Genomic DNA, 12,024 nt, shown 5'->3' with positions numbered 1-12,024 from the left:
CGGAATGCCTTAGCTTGTCTCCCCTGAGGGTTTTCCTAAATTCTATGTGCCAGGGAATGCTAGGGGGGTTTGCAGGAAGTCCCAGGGACAGAGGCTGCCTCCCCAAGGTCAGGGAAGGTATTTCTCGGACTTCCCCGAACAGGGAACACCTGTGACTGAAGAGAGTTGCGTGGAGTTGTCTCTCGAGCTCCCCCACGCACTGACAATGGTTCCTGAATCCTGAGCGTGGGGAGGTTCCACCAACGGTCGTCATCACGTGTGTTCTAATGGAATGCCTAAGCTCGTCTCCCCTGAGGGTTTTCCTAATGTCTCTGTGCCAGGGAATGCTAGGGGTGTTTGCAGGAAGTCCCAGGGACAGAGGCTGCCTCCCCAAGGTCAGGGAATGTATTTCTCTGACTTCCCCGAACAGGGAACACCTGTGACTGAAGAGAGCTGCGTGGAGTTATCTCTCGAGCTCCCCCACGCACTGACAATGTTTCCGGAATCCTCAGCGTGGGGAGGTTCCACCAACGGTCGGCAGCACGTTGGTTCTAACGGAAAGCCTAAGCTCGTCTCCCCTGAGGGTTTTCCTAATGTCTCTCTGCCAGGGAATGCTAGGGGTGTTTGCAGGAATTCCCAGGGACAGAGGCTGCCTCCCCAAGGTCAGGGAAGGTATTTCTCGGGCTTCCCCGAACAGGGAACACCTGTGACTGAAGAGAGCTGCGTGGAGTTCTCTCTCGAGCTCCCCCACGCACTGACAATGGTTCCGGAATCCTGAGCGTGGGGAGATTCCACCAACGGTCGGCAGCGCGTGGGTTCTAATGGAATGCCTAAGCTCGTCTCCCCTGAGGGTTTTCCTAATGTCTCTGTGCCAGGGAATGCTAGGGGGGTTTGCAGGAAGTCCCAGGGACAGAGGCTGCCTCCCCAAAGTCAGGGAAGGTATTTCTCGGGCTTCCCCGAACAGGGAACACCTGTGACTGAAGAGAGCTGCGTGGAGTTCTCTCTCGAGCTCCCCCACGCACTGACAATGGTTCCGGAATCCTGAGCGTGGGGAGATTCCACCAACGGTCGGCAGCGCGTGGGTTCTAATGGAATGCCTAAGCTCGTCTCCCCTGAGGGTTTTCCTAATGTCTCTGTGCCAGGGAATGCTAGGGGGGTTTGCAGGAAGTCCCAGGGACAGAGGCTGCCTCCCCAAGTCAGGGAAGGTATTTCTCGGACTTCCCCGAACAGGGAACACCTGTGACTGAAGAGAGCTGCGTGGAGTTGTCTCTCGAGCTCCCCCACGCACTGACAATGTTTCTGGAATCCTGAGCGTGGGGAGGTTCCACCAACGGTCGGAAGCGCGTGGGTTCTAATGGAATGCCTAAGCTCGTCTCCCCTGAGGGTTTTCGTAATGTCTCTGTGCCTGGGAATGCTAGGGGTGTTTGCAGGAAGTCCCAGGGACAGAGGCTGCCTCCCCAAGCTCAGGGAAGTTATTTCTCGGACTTCCCCGAACAGGGAACACCTGTGACTGAAGAGAGCTGCGTGGAGTTGTCTCTCGAGCTCCCCCACGCACTGATAATTGTTCCGGAATCCTGAGCGTGGGGAGGTTCCACCAACGGTCGGCAGCGCGTGTGTTCTAACGGAATGCCTAAGCTCGCCTCCCCTGAGGGTTTTCCTAATGTCTCTGTGCCAGGGAATGCTAGGGGGGTTTGCAGGAAATCCCATGGACAGAGGCTGCCTCCCCAAGGTCAGGGAAGGTATTTCTCGGACGTCCCCGAACAGGGAACACCTGTGACTGAAGAGAGCTGCGTGGAGTTGTCTCTCGAGCTCCACGACGCACTGACAATGGTTCCGGAATGCTGAGCGTGGGGAGGTTCCACCAACGGTCGGCAGCGCGTGGGTTCTAACGGAATGCCTAAGCTCGTCTCCCCTGAGGGTTTTCCTAATATCTCTGTGCCAGGGAATGCTAGGGGGGTTTGCAGGAAGTCCCAGGGACAGAGGCTGCCTCCCCAAGATCAGGGAAGGTATTTCTCGGACTTCCCCGAAGAGGGAACACCTGTGACTGAAGAGAGATGCGTGGAGTTGTCTGTCGAGCTCCCCCACGCACTGACAATGGTTCCGGAATCCTGAGCGTGGGGAGGTTCCACCAACGGTCGGCAGCGCGTGGGTTCTAACGGAATGATTAATCTCGTCTCCCCTGAGTGTTTTCCTAATGTCTCTGTGCCAGGGAATGCTAGGGGGGTTTGCAGGAAGTCCCATGGACAGAGGCTGCCTCCCCAAGGTCAGGGAAGGTATTTCTCGGACTTCCCCGAACAGGGAACACCTGTGACTGAAGAGAGCTGCGTGGAGTTGTCTCTCGAGCTCCACCACGCACTGACAATTGTTCCGGAATCCTGAGCGTGGGGAGGTTCCACCAACAGTCGGCAGCGCGTGGGTTTTAACGGAATGCCTAAGCTCGTCTCCCCTGAGGGTTTTCCTAATGTCTCTGTGCCAGGGAATGCAAGGGGGGTCTGCAGGAAGTCCCAGGGACAGAGGCTGCCTCCCCAATTTCAGGGAAGTTATTTCTCGGACTTCCTCGAACAGGGAACACCTGTGACTGAAGAGAGCTGCGTGGAGTTGTCTCTCGAGCTCCCCCACACTCTGACAATGGTTCCGGAATGCTGAGCGTGGGGAGGTTCCACCAACGGTCGGCAGCGCGTGTGTTCTAACGGAATGCCTAAGCTCGTCTCCCCTGAGGGTTTTCCTAATGTCTCTGTGCCAGGGAATGCTTGGGGTGTTTGCAGGAAGTCCCAGGGACACAGGCTGCCTCCCCAAGGTCAGGGAAGCTATTTCTCGGACTTCCCCGAACAGGGAACACCTGTGACTGAAGAGAGCTGCGTGGAGTTGTCTCTCGAGCTCCCCCACGCACTGACAATGGTTCCGGAATCCTGAGCGTGGGGAGGTTCCACCAACGGTCGTCATCACGTGGATTCTAACGGAATGCCTAAGCTCGTCTCCCCTGAGGGTTTTCCGAATATCTCTGTGCCAGGCAATGCTAGGGGTGTTTGCAGGAATTCCCAGGGTAAGATTCTGCCTCCCCAAGGTCAGGGAAGGTATTTCTAAGACTTCCCCGAACATTGAACACCTGTGACTGAAGAGAGCTGCGTGGAGTTGTCTCTCGAGCTCCCCCACGCACTGACAATTTTTCCGGAATCCTGAGCGTGGGGAGGTTCCACCAACGGTCGGCACTGCATGGGTTCTAATGGAATGCCTAAGCTCGTCTCCCTTGAGGGTTTTCCTAATTTCTCTGTGCCAGGGAATGCTAGGGGGGTTGCAGGAAGTCAGAGGGACAGAGGCTGCCTCCCAAAGGTCAGGGAAGTTATTTCTCGGACTTCCGCGAACAGGGAACACCTGTGACTGAAGAGAGATGCGTGGAGTTGTCTCTCAAGCTCCCCCACGCACTGACAATGTTTCCGGAATCCTGAGCGTGGGGAGGTTCCACCAACGGTCGGCAGCGCGTGGGTTCTAACGGAATGCCTAAGCTCGTCTCCCCTGAGGGTTTTCCTAATGTCTCTGTGCCAGGGAATGCTAGGGGATTTAGCAGGAAGTCCCAGGGACAGAGGCTGCCTCCCCAAGGTCAGGGAAGTTATTTCTCGGTCTTCCCCGAACAGGGAACACCTGTGACTGAAGAGAGATGCATGGAGTTGTCTCTCGAGCTCCCCCACTCACTGACAATTTTTCCGGAATCCTGAGCGTGGGGAGGTTCCACCAACCGTCGGCAGCGCATGGGTTATAACGGAATGCCAAAGCTCGTCTCCCCTGAGGGTTTTCCTAATTTCTCTGTGCCAGGGAATGCTAGGGGGGCTGCAGGAAGTCCCAGGGACAGAGGCTGCCTCCCCAAGGTCAGGGAAGGTATTTCTCGGACTTCCCCGAACAGGGAACACCTGTGACTGAAGAGAGTTTCGTGCAGTTGTCTCTCGAGCTCCCCCACGCACTGACAATGGTTCCGGAATCCTGAGCGTGGGGAGGTTCCACCAACGGTCGTCATCACGTGGGTTCTAACGGAATGCCTAAGTTCGACTCCCCTGAGGGTTTTCCTAATGTCTCTGAGCCAGGGAATGCTAGTGGGGTTTGCAGGAAGTCCCAGGGACAGAGGCTGCCTCCCCAAGGTCAGGGAAGGTATTTCTCGGACTTCCCCGAACAGGGAACACCTGTGACTGAAGAGAGCTGCGTGGAGTTGTCCCACGAGGTCCCCCACGCACTGACAATGGTTCCAGAATCCTGAGCGTGGGGAGGATCCACCAACGGTCGGCAGCGCGTGGGTTCTAACGGAATGCCTAATCTCGTCTCCCCTGAGGGTTTTCCTAATGTCTCTGTGCCAGGGAATGCGAGTGGGGTTTGCAGGAAGTCCCAGGGACAGAGGCTTCCTCCCCAAGTTAAGGGAAGATATTTCTCGGACTTCCCCGAACAGGGAACACCTGTGACTGAAGAGCGCTCCGTGGAGTTGTCTCTCGAGCTCCCTCACGCACTGACAATGGTTCCGGAATCCTGAGCGTGGGGAGGTTCCAACAACGGTCGTCAGCGCGTGGGTTCTAACGGAATGCCTAAGCCCGTCTCCCCTGAGGGTTTTCCTAATATCTCTGTGCCAGTTAATGCTAGGGGGATTGCAGGAAGTCCCAGGGACAGAGGCTGCCTCCCCAAGGTCAGGGAAGGTTTTTCTCGAACTTCCCAGAACAGGGAACACCTGTGACTGAAGAGAGCCGCGTGGAGTTGTCTTTCGAGCTCCCCCACGCACTGACAATGGTTCCGGAATCCTGAGCGTGGGGAGGTTCCACCAACGGTCGGCAGCGCGTGGGTTCTAACGGAAGGCCTAAGCTCGTCTCCCCTGAGGGTTTTCCTAATGTCTCTTTGCCAGGCAATGCTAGGGGTGTTTGCAGGAATTCCCAGGGAAAGATTCTGCCTCCCCAAGGTCAGGGAAGGTATTTCTAAGACTTCCCCGAACATTGAACACCTGTGACTGAAGAGAGCTGCGTGGAGTTGTCTCTCGAGCTCCCCCACGCACTGACAATTTTTCCGGAATCCTGAGCGTGGGGAGGTTCCACCAACGGTCGGCAGTGCATGGGTTCTAATGGAATGCCTAAGCTCGTCTCCCTTGAGGGTTTTCCTAATTTCTCTGTGCCAGGGAATGCTAGGGGGTTTGCAGGAAGTCAGAGGGACAGAGGCTGCCTCCCAAAGGTCAGGGAAGGTATTTCTCGGACTTCCGCGAACAGGGAACACCTGTGACTGAAGAGAGATGCGTGGAGTTGTCTCTCAAGCTCCCCCACGCACTGACAATGGTTCCGGAATCCTGAGCGTGGGGAGGTTCCACCAACGGTCGGCAGCGCGTGGGTTCTAACGGAATGCCTAAGCTCGTCTCCCCTGAGGGTTTTCCTAATGTCTCTGTGCCAGGGAATGCTAGGGGATTTAGCAGGAAGTCCCAGGGACAGAGGCTGCCTCCCCAAGGTCAGGGAAGGTTTTTCTCGGACTTCCCCGAACAGGGAACACCTGTGACTGAAGAGAGCTGCGTGGAGTTGTCTCTCGAGCTCCCCCACGCACTGAAAATGTTTCCGGAATCCTGAGCGTGGGGAGGTTCCACCAACGGTCGGCAGCACGTGGGTTCTAACGGAATGCCTAAGTTCGACTCCCCTGAGGGTTTTCCTAATGTCTCTGTGCCAAGGAATGCTAGTGGGGTTTGCAGGAAGTCCCAGGGACAGAGGCTGCCTCCCAAAGGTCAGGGAAGGTATTTCTCGGACTTCCGCGAACAGGGAACACCTGTGACTGAAGAGAGCTGCGTGGAGTTGTCTCTCAAGCTCCCCCACGCACTGACAATGTTTCCGGAATCCAGAGCGTGGGGAGGTTCCACCAACGGTCGGCAGCGCGTGGGTTCTAACGGAATGCCTTAGCTCGTCTCCCCTGAGGGTTTTCCTAATGTTTCTGTGCTAGGGAATGCTAGGGGGTTTAGCAGGAAGTCCCAGGGACAGAGGCTGCCTCCCCAAGTTCAGGGAAGGTATTTCTCGGTCTTCCCCGAACAGACAACACCTGTGACTGAAGAGAGCTGCGTGGAGTTGTCTCTCGAGCTCCCCCACTCACTGACAATTTTTCCGGAATCCTGAGCGTGGGGAGGTTCCACCAACCGTCGGCAGCGCATGGGTTATAACGGAATGCCAAAGCCCGTCTCCCCTGAGGATTTTTCTAATATCTCTGTGCCAGGGAATGCTAGGGGTGTTTGCAGGAAGTCCCAGTGACAGAGGCTGCCTCCCCAAAGTCAGGGAAGGTATTTCTCGGACTTCCCCAAACAGGGAAAACCTGTGACTGAAGAGAGCTGCGAGGAGTTGTCTATCGAGCTCCCCCACGCACTGACAATGGTTCCGGAATAATTAGCGTGGGGAGGTTCCACCAACGGTCGGCAGCGCGTGAGTTCTAACGGAATGCCTTAGCTTGTCTCCCCTGAGGGTTTTCCTAAATTCTATGTGCCAGGGAATGCTAGGGGGGTTTGCAGGAAGTCCCAGGGACAGAGGCTGCCTCCCCAAGGTCAGGGAAGGTATTTCTCGGACTTCCCCGAACAGGGAACACCTGTGACTGAAGAGAGTTGCGTGGAGTTGTCTCTCGAGCTCCCCCACGCACTGACAATGGTTCCTGAATCCTGAGCGTGGGGAGGTTCCACCAACGGTCGTCATCACGTGTGTTCTAATGGAATGCCTAAGCTCGTCTCCCCTGAGGGTTTTCCTAATGTCTCTGTGCCAGGGAATGCTAGGGGTGTTTGCAGGAAGTCCCAGGGACAGAGGCTGCATCCCCAAGGTCAGGGAATGTATTTCTCTGACTTCCCCGAACAGGGAACACCTGTGACTGAAGAGAGCTGCGTGGAGTTATCTCTCGAGCTCCCCCACGCACTGACAATGTTTCTGGAATCCTCAGCGTGGGGAGGTTCCACCAACGGTCGGCAGCACGTTGGTTCTAACGGAAAGCCTAAGCTCGTCTCCCCTGAGGGTTTTCCTAATGTCTCTCTGCCAGGGAATGCTAGGGGTGTTTGCAGGAATTCCCAGGGACAGAGGCTGCCTCCCCAAGGTCAGGGAAGGTATTTCTCGGGCTTCCCCGAACAGGGAACACCTGTGAGTGAAGAGAGCTGCGTGGAGTTCTCTCTCGAGCTCCCCCACGCACTGACAATGGTTCCGGAATCCTGAGCGTGGGGAGATTCCACCAACGGTCGGCAGCGCGTGGGTTCTAATGGAATGCCTAAGCTCGTCTCCCCTGAGGGTTTTCCTAATGTCTCTGTGCCAGGGAATGCTAGGGGGGTTTGCAGGAAGTCCCAGGGACAGAGGCTGCCTCCCCAAAGTCAGGGAAGGTATTTCTCGGGCTTCCCCGAACAGGGAACACCTGTGACTGAAGAGAGCTGCGTGGAGTTCTCTCTCGAGCTCCCCCACGCACTGACAATGGTTCCGGAATCCTGAGCGTGGGGAGATTCCACCAACGGTCGGCAGCGCGTGGGTTCTAATGGAATGCCTAAGCTCGTCTCCCCTGAGGGTTTTCCTAATGTCTCTGTGCCAGGGAATGCTAGGGGGGTTTGCAGGAAGTCCCAGGGACAGAGGCTGCCTCCCCAAGTCAGGGAAGGTATTTCTCGGACTTCCCCGAACAGGGAACACCTGTGACTGAAGAGAGCTGCGTGGAGTTGTCTCTCGAGCTCCCCCACGCACTGACAATGTTTCTGGAATCCTGAGCGTGGGGAGGTTCCACCAACGGTCGGAAGCGCGTGGGTTCTAATGGAATGCCTAAGCTCGTCTCCCCTGAGGGTTTTCGTAATGTCTCTGTGCCTGGGAATGCTAGGGGTGTTTGCAGGAAGTCCCAGGGACAGAGGCTGCCTCCCCAAGCTCAGGGAAGTTATTTCTCGGACTTCCCCGAACAGGGAACACCTGTGACTGAAGAGAGCTGCGTGGAGTTGTCTCTCGAGCTCCCCCACGCACTGATAATTGTTCCGGAATCCTGAGCGTGGGGAGGTTCCACCAACGGTCGGCAGCGCGTGTGTTCTAACGGAATGCCTAAGCTCGCCTCCCCTGAGGGTTTTCCTAATGTCTCTGTGCCAGGGAATGCTAGGGGGGTTTGCAGGAAATCCCATGGACAGAGGCTGCCTCCCCAAGGTCAGGGAAGGTATTTCTCGGACGTCCCCGAACAGGGAACACCTGTGACTGAAGAGAGCTGCGTGGAGTTGTCTCTCGAGCTCCACGACGCACTGACAATGGTTCCGGAATGCTGAGCGTGGGGAGGTTCCACCAACGGTCGGCAGCGCGTGGGTTCTAACGGAATGCCTAAGCTCGTCTCCCCTGAGGGTTTTCCTAATATCTCTGTGCCAGGGAATGCTAGGGGGGTTTGCAGGAAGTCCCAGGGACAGAGGCTGCCTCCCCAAGATCAGGGAAGGTATTTCTCGGACTTCCCCGAAGAGGGAACACCTGTGACTGAAGAGAGATGCGTGGAGTTGTCTGTCGAGCTCCCCCACGCACTGACAATGGTTCCGGAATCCTGAGCGTGGGGAGGTTCCACCAACGGTCGGCAGCGCGTGGGTTCTAACGGAATGATTAATCTCGTCTCCCCTGAGTGTTTTCCTAATGTCTCTGTGCCAGGGAATGCTAGGGGGGTTTGCAGGAAGTCCCATGGACAGAGGCTGCTTCCCCAAGGTCAGGGAAGGTATTTCTCGGACTTCCCCGAACAGGGAACACCTGTGACTGAAGAGAGCTGCGTGGAGTTGTCTCTCGAGCTCCACCACGCACTGACAATTGTTCCGGAATCCTGAGCGTGGGGAGGTTCCACCAACAGTCGGCAGCGCGTGGGTTTTAACGGAATGCCTAAGCTCGTCTCCCCTGAGGGTTTTCCTAATGTCTCTGTGCCAGGGAATGCAAGGGGGGTCTGCAGGAAGTCCCAGGGACAGAGGCTGCCTCCCCAATTTCAGGGAAGTTATTTCTCGGACTTCCTCGAACAGGGAACACCTGTGACTGAAGAGAGCTGCGTGGAGTTGTCTCTCGAGCTCCCCCACACTCTGACAATGGTTCCGGAATGCTGAGCGTGGGGAGGTTCCACCAACGGTCGGCAGCGCGTGTGTTCTAACGGAATGCCTAAGCTCGTCTCCCCTGAGGGTTTTCCTAATGTCTCTGTGCCAGGGAATGCTTGGGGTGTTTGCAGGAAGTCCCAGGGACACAGGCTGCCTCCCCAAGGTCAGGGAAGCTATTTCTCGGACTTCCCCGAACAGGGAACACCTTTGACTGAAGAGAGCTGCGTGGAGTTGTCTTCGAGCTCCCCCACGCACTGACAATGGTTCCGGAATCCTGAGCGTGGGGAGGTTCCACCAACGGTCGGCAGCGCGTGGATTCTAACGGAATGCTAAAGCTCGTCTCCCTTGAGGATTTTCCTAATCTCTCTCTGCCAGGGAATGCTAGGGGTGTTTGCAGGAAATCCCAGGGACAGAGGCTGCCTCCCCAAGGTCAGGGAAGGTATTTCTCGGACTTCCCCGAACAGGGAACACCTGTGACTGAAGAGAGCTGCGTGGAGTTGTCTCTCGAGATCCCCCACGCACTGACAATGGTTCCGGAATCCTGAGCGTGGGGAGGTTCCACCAACGGTCGGCAGCGCGTGGGTTCTAAGGGAATGCCTAAGCTCGTCTCCCCTGAGGGTTTTCCTAATGTCTCTCTGCCAGGGAATGCTAGGGGGGTTTTCAGGAATTCCCAGGGTCAGAGGCTGCCTCCCCATGGTCAGGGAAGTTATTTCTCGGTCTTCCCCGAACAGGGAACACCTGTGACTGAAGAGAGATGCGTGGAGTTGTCTCTCGAGCTCCCCCACTCACTGACAATTTTTCCGGAATCCTGAGCGTGGGGAGGTTCCACCAACGGTCGGCAGCGCGTGGGTTCTAAGGGAATGCCTAAGCTCGTCTCCCCTGAGGGTTTTCCTAATGTCTCTCTGCCAGGGAATGCTAGGGGGGTTTTCAGGAATTCCCAGGGACAGAGGCTGCCTCCCCAAGGTCAGGGATGGTATTTCTCGGACTTCCGCGAACAGGGAAAACCGGTGACTGAAGAGAGCTGCGTGAAGTTGTCTCTCGAGCTCCCCCACGCACTGACAATGGTTCCGGGAACCTGAGCGTGGGGAGGTTCCAGCAACGGTCGGCAGTGCGTAGGTTCTAACGGAATGCCTAAGCTTGTCTCCCCTGAGGGTTTTCCTAATGTCTCTGTGCCAGGGAATGCTAGGGGTGTTTGCAGGATGTTCCAGTGACAGAGGCTGCCTCCCCAAGGTCAGAGAAGGTATTTCTCGGACTTCCCCAAACAGGAAACACCTGTGACTGAAGAGAGCTGCCTGGAGTTGTCTCTCGAGCTCCCCCACGCACTGACAATGGTTCCGGAATCCTAAGCGTCGGGAGGTTCCACCAAAGGTCGGCAGCGCGTGGGTTCTAACGGAATGCCTAAGCTTGTCTCCCCTGATGGTTTTCCTAATATCTCTGTGCCAGGGAATGCTAGGGGGGTTTGCAGGTATTCCCAGGGACAGAGGCTGCCTCCCCAAGGTCAGGGAAGGTATTTCTAAGACTTCCCCGAACAGGGAACTCCTGTGACTGAAGAGAGCTTCGTGGAGTTGTCTCTCGAACTCCCCCACGCACTGACAATGGTTCCGGAATCCTGAGCGTGGGGAGGTTCCAGCAACGGTCGGCAGCGCGTGGGTTCTAACGGAATGCCTGAGCTAGTCTCCCCTGAGGGTTTTCCTAATGTCTCTGTGCCAGGGAATGCTAGGGGGGTTTGCAGGAAGTCCCAGGGACGGAGGCTGCCTCCCCAAGGTCAGGGAAGTTATTTCTCGGACTTGACCGAACAGGGAACACCTGTGACTGAAGAGAGCTGCGTGGAGTTCTCTCTCGAGCTCCCCCACGCACTGACAATGGTTCCGGAATCCTGAGCGTGGGGAGGTTCCACCAACGGTCGGCAGCGCGTGGGTTCTAATGGAATGCCTAAGCTCGTCTCCCCTGAGGGTTTTCCTAATGTCTCTGTGCCAGGGAATGCTAGGGGGGTTTGCAGGAAGTCCCAGGGACAGAGGCTGCCTCCCCAAATCAGGGAAGGTATTTCTCGGACTTCCCCGAACAGGGAACACCTGTGACTGAAGAGAGCTGCGTGGAGTTGTCTCTCGAGCTCCCCCACGCACTGACAGTGGTTCCGGAATCCTGAACGTGGGGAGGTTCCACCAACGGTCGGCAGCGCGTGGGTTCTAACGGAATGCCTAAGCTCGTCTCCCCTGAGGATTTTCCTAATGTCTCTTTGCCAGAGAATGCTAGGGGGGTTTGCAGGAAGTCCCAGGGACAGAGGCTGCCTCCCCAAGTTCTGGGAAGTTATTTCTCGGACTTCCTCGAACAGGGAACACCTGTGACTGAAGAGAGCTGCGTGGAGTTGTCTCTCGAGCTCCCCCACGCACTGACAATGGTTCTGGAATCCTGTGCGTGGGGAGGTTCCACCAACGGTCGGAAGCGCGTGGGTTCTAATGGAATGCCTAAGCTCGTCTCCCCTGAGGGTTTTCGTAATGTCTCTGTGCCTGGGAATGCTAGGGGTGTTTGCAGGAAGTCCCAGGGACAGAGGCTGCCTCCCCAAGTTCAGGGAAGGTATTTCTCGGTCTTCCCCGAACAGACAACACCTGTGACTGAAGAGAGCTGCGTGGAGTTGTCTCTCGAGCTCCCCCACTCACTGACAATTTTTCCGGAATCCTGAGCATGGGGAGGTTCCACCAACCGTCGGCAGCGCATGGGTTATAACGGAATGCCAAAGCCCGTCTCCCCTGAGGGTTTTCCTAATATCTCTGTGCCAGGGAATGCTAGGGGTGTTTGCAGGAAGTCCCAGGGACAGAGGCTGCCTCCCAAAATTCAGGGAAGGTATTTCTCGGACTTCCCCAAACAGGGAAAACCTGTGACTGAAGAGAGCTGCGAGGAGTTGTCTATCGAGCTCCCCCACGCACTGACAATGGTTCCGGAATCCTTAGCGTGGGGAGGTTCCACAAACGGTCGGCAGCGCGTGAGTTCTAACGGAATGCCTTAGCTTG

The sequence above is a fragment of the Vicugna pacos genome, unplaced genomic scaffold (assembly GCF_048564905.1).
Source record: "Vicugna pacos unplaced genomic scaffold, VicPac4 SAC-SAT, whole genome shotgun sequence".
In the NCBI taxonomy this organism is placed as follows: domain Eukaryota; kingdom Metazoa; phylum Chordata; class Mammalia; order Artiodactyla; family Camelidae; genus Vicugna; species Vicugna pacos.
Note: the sequence above shows the minus strand (reverse complement) of the source record.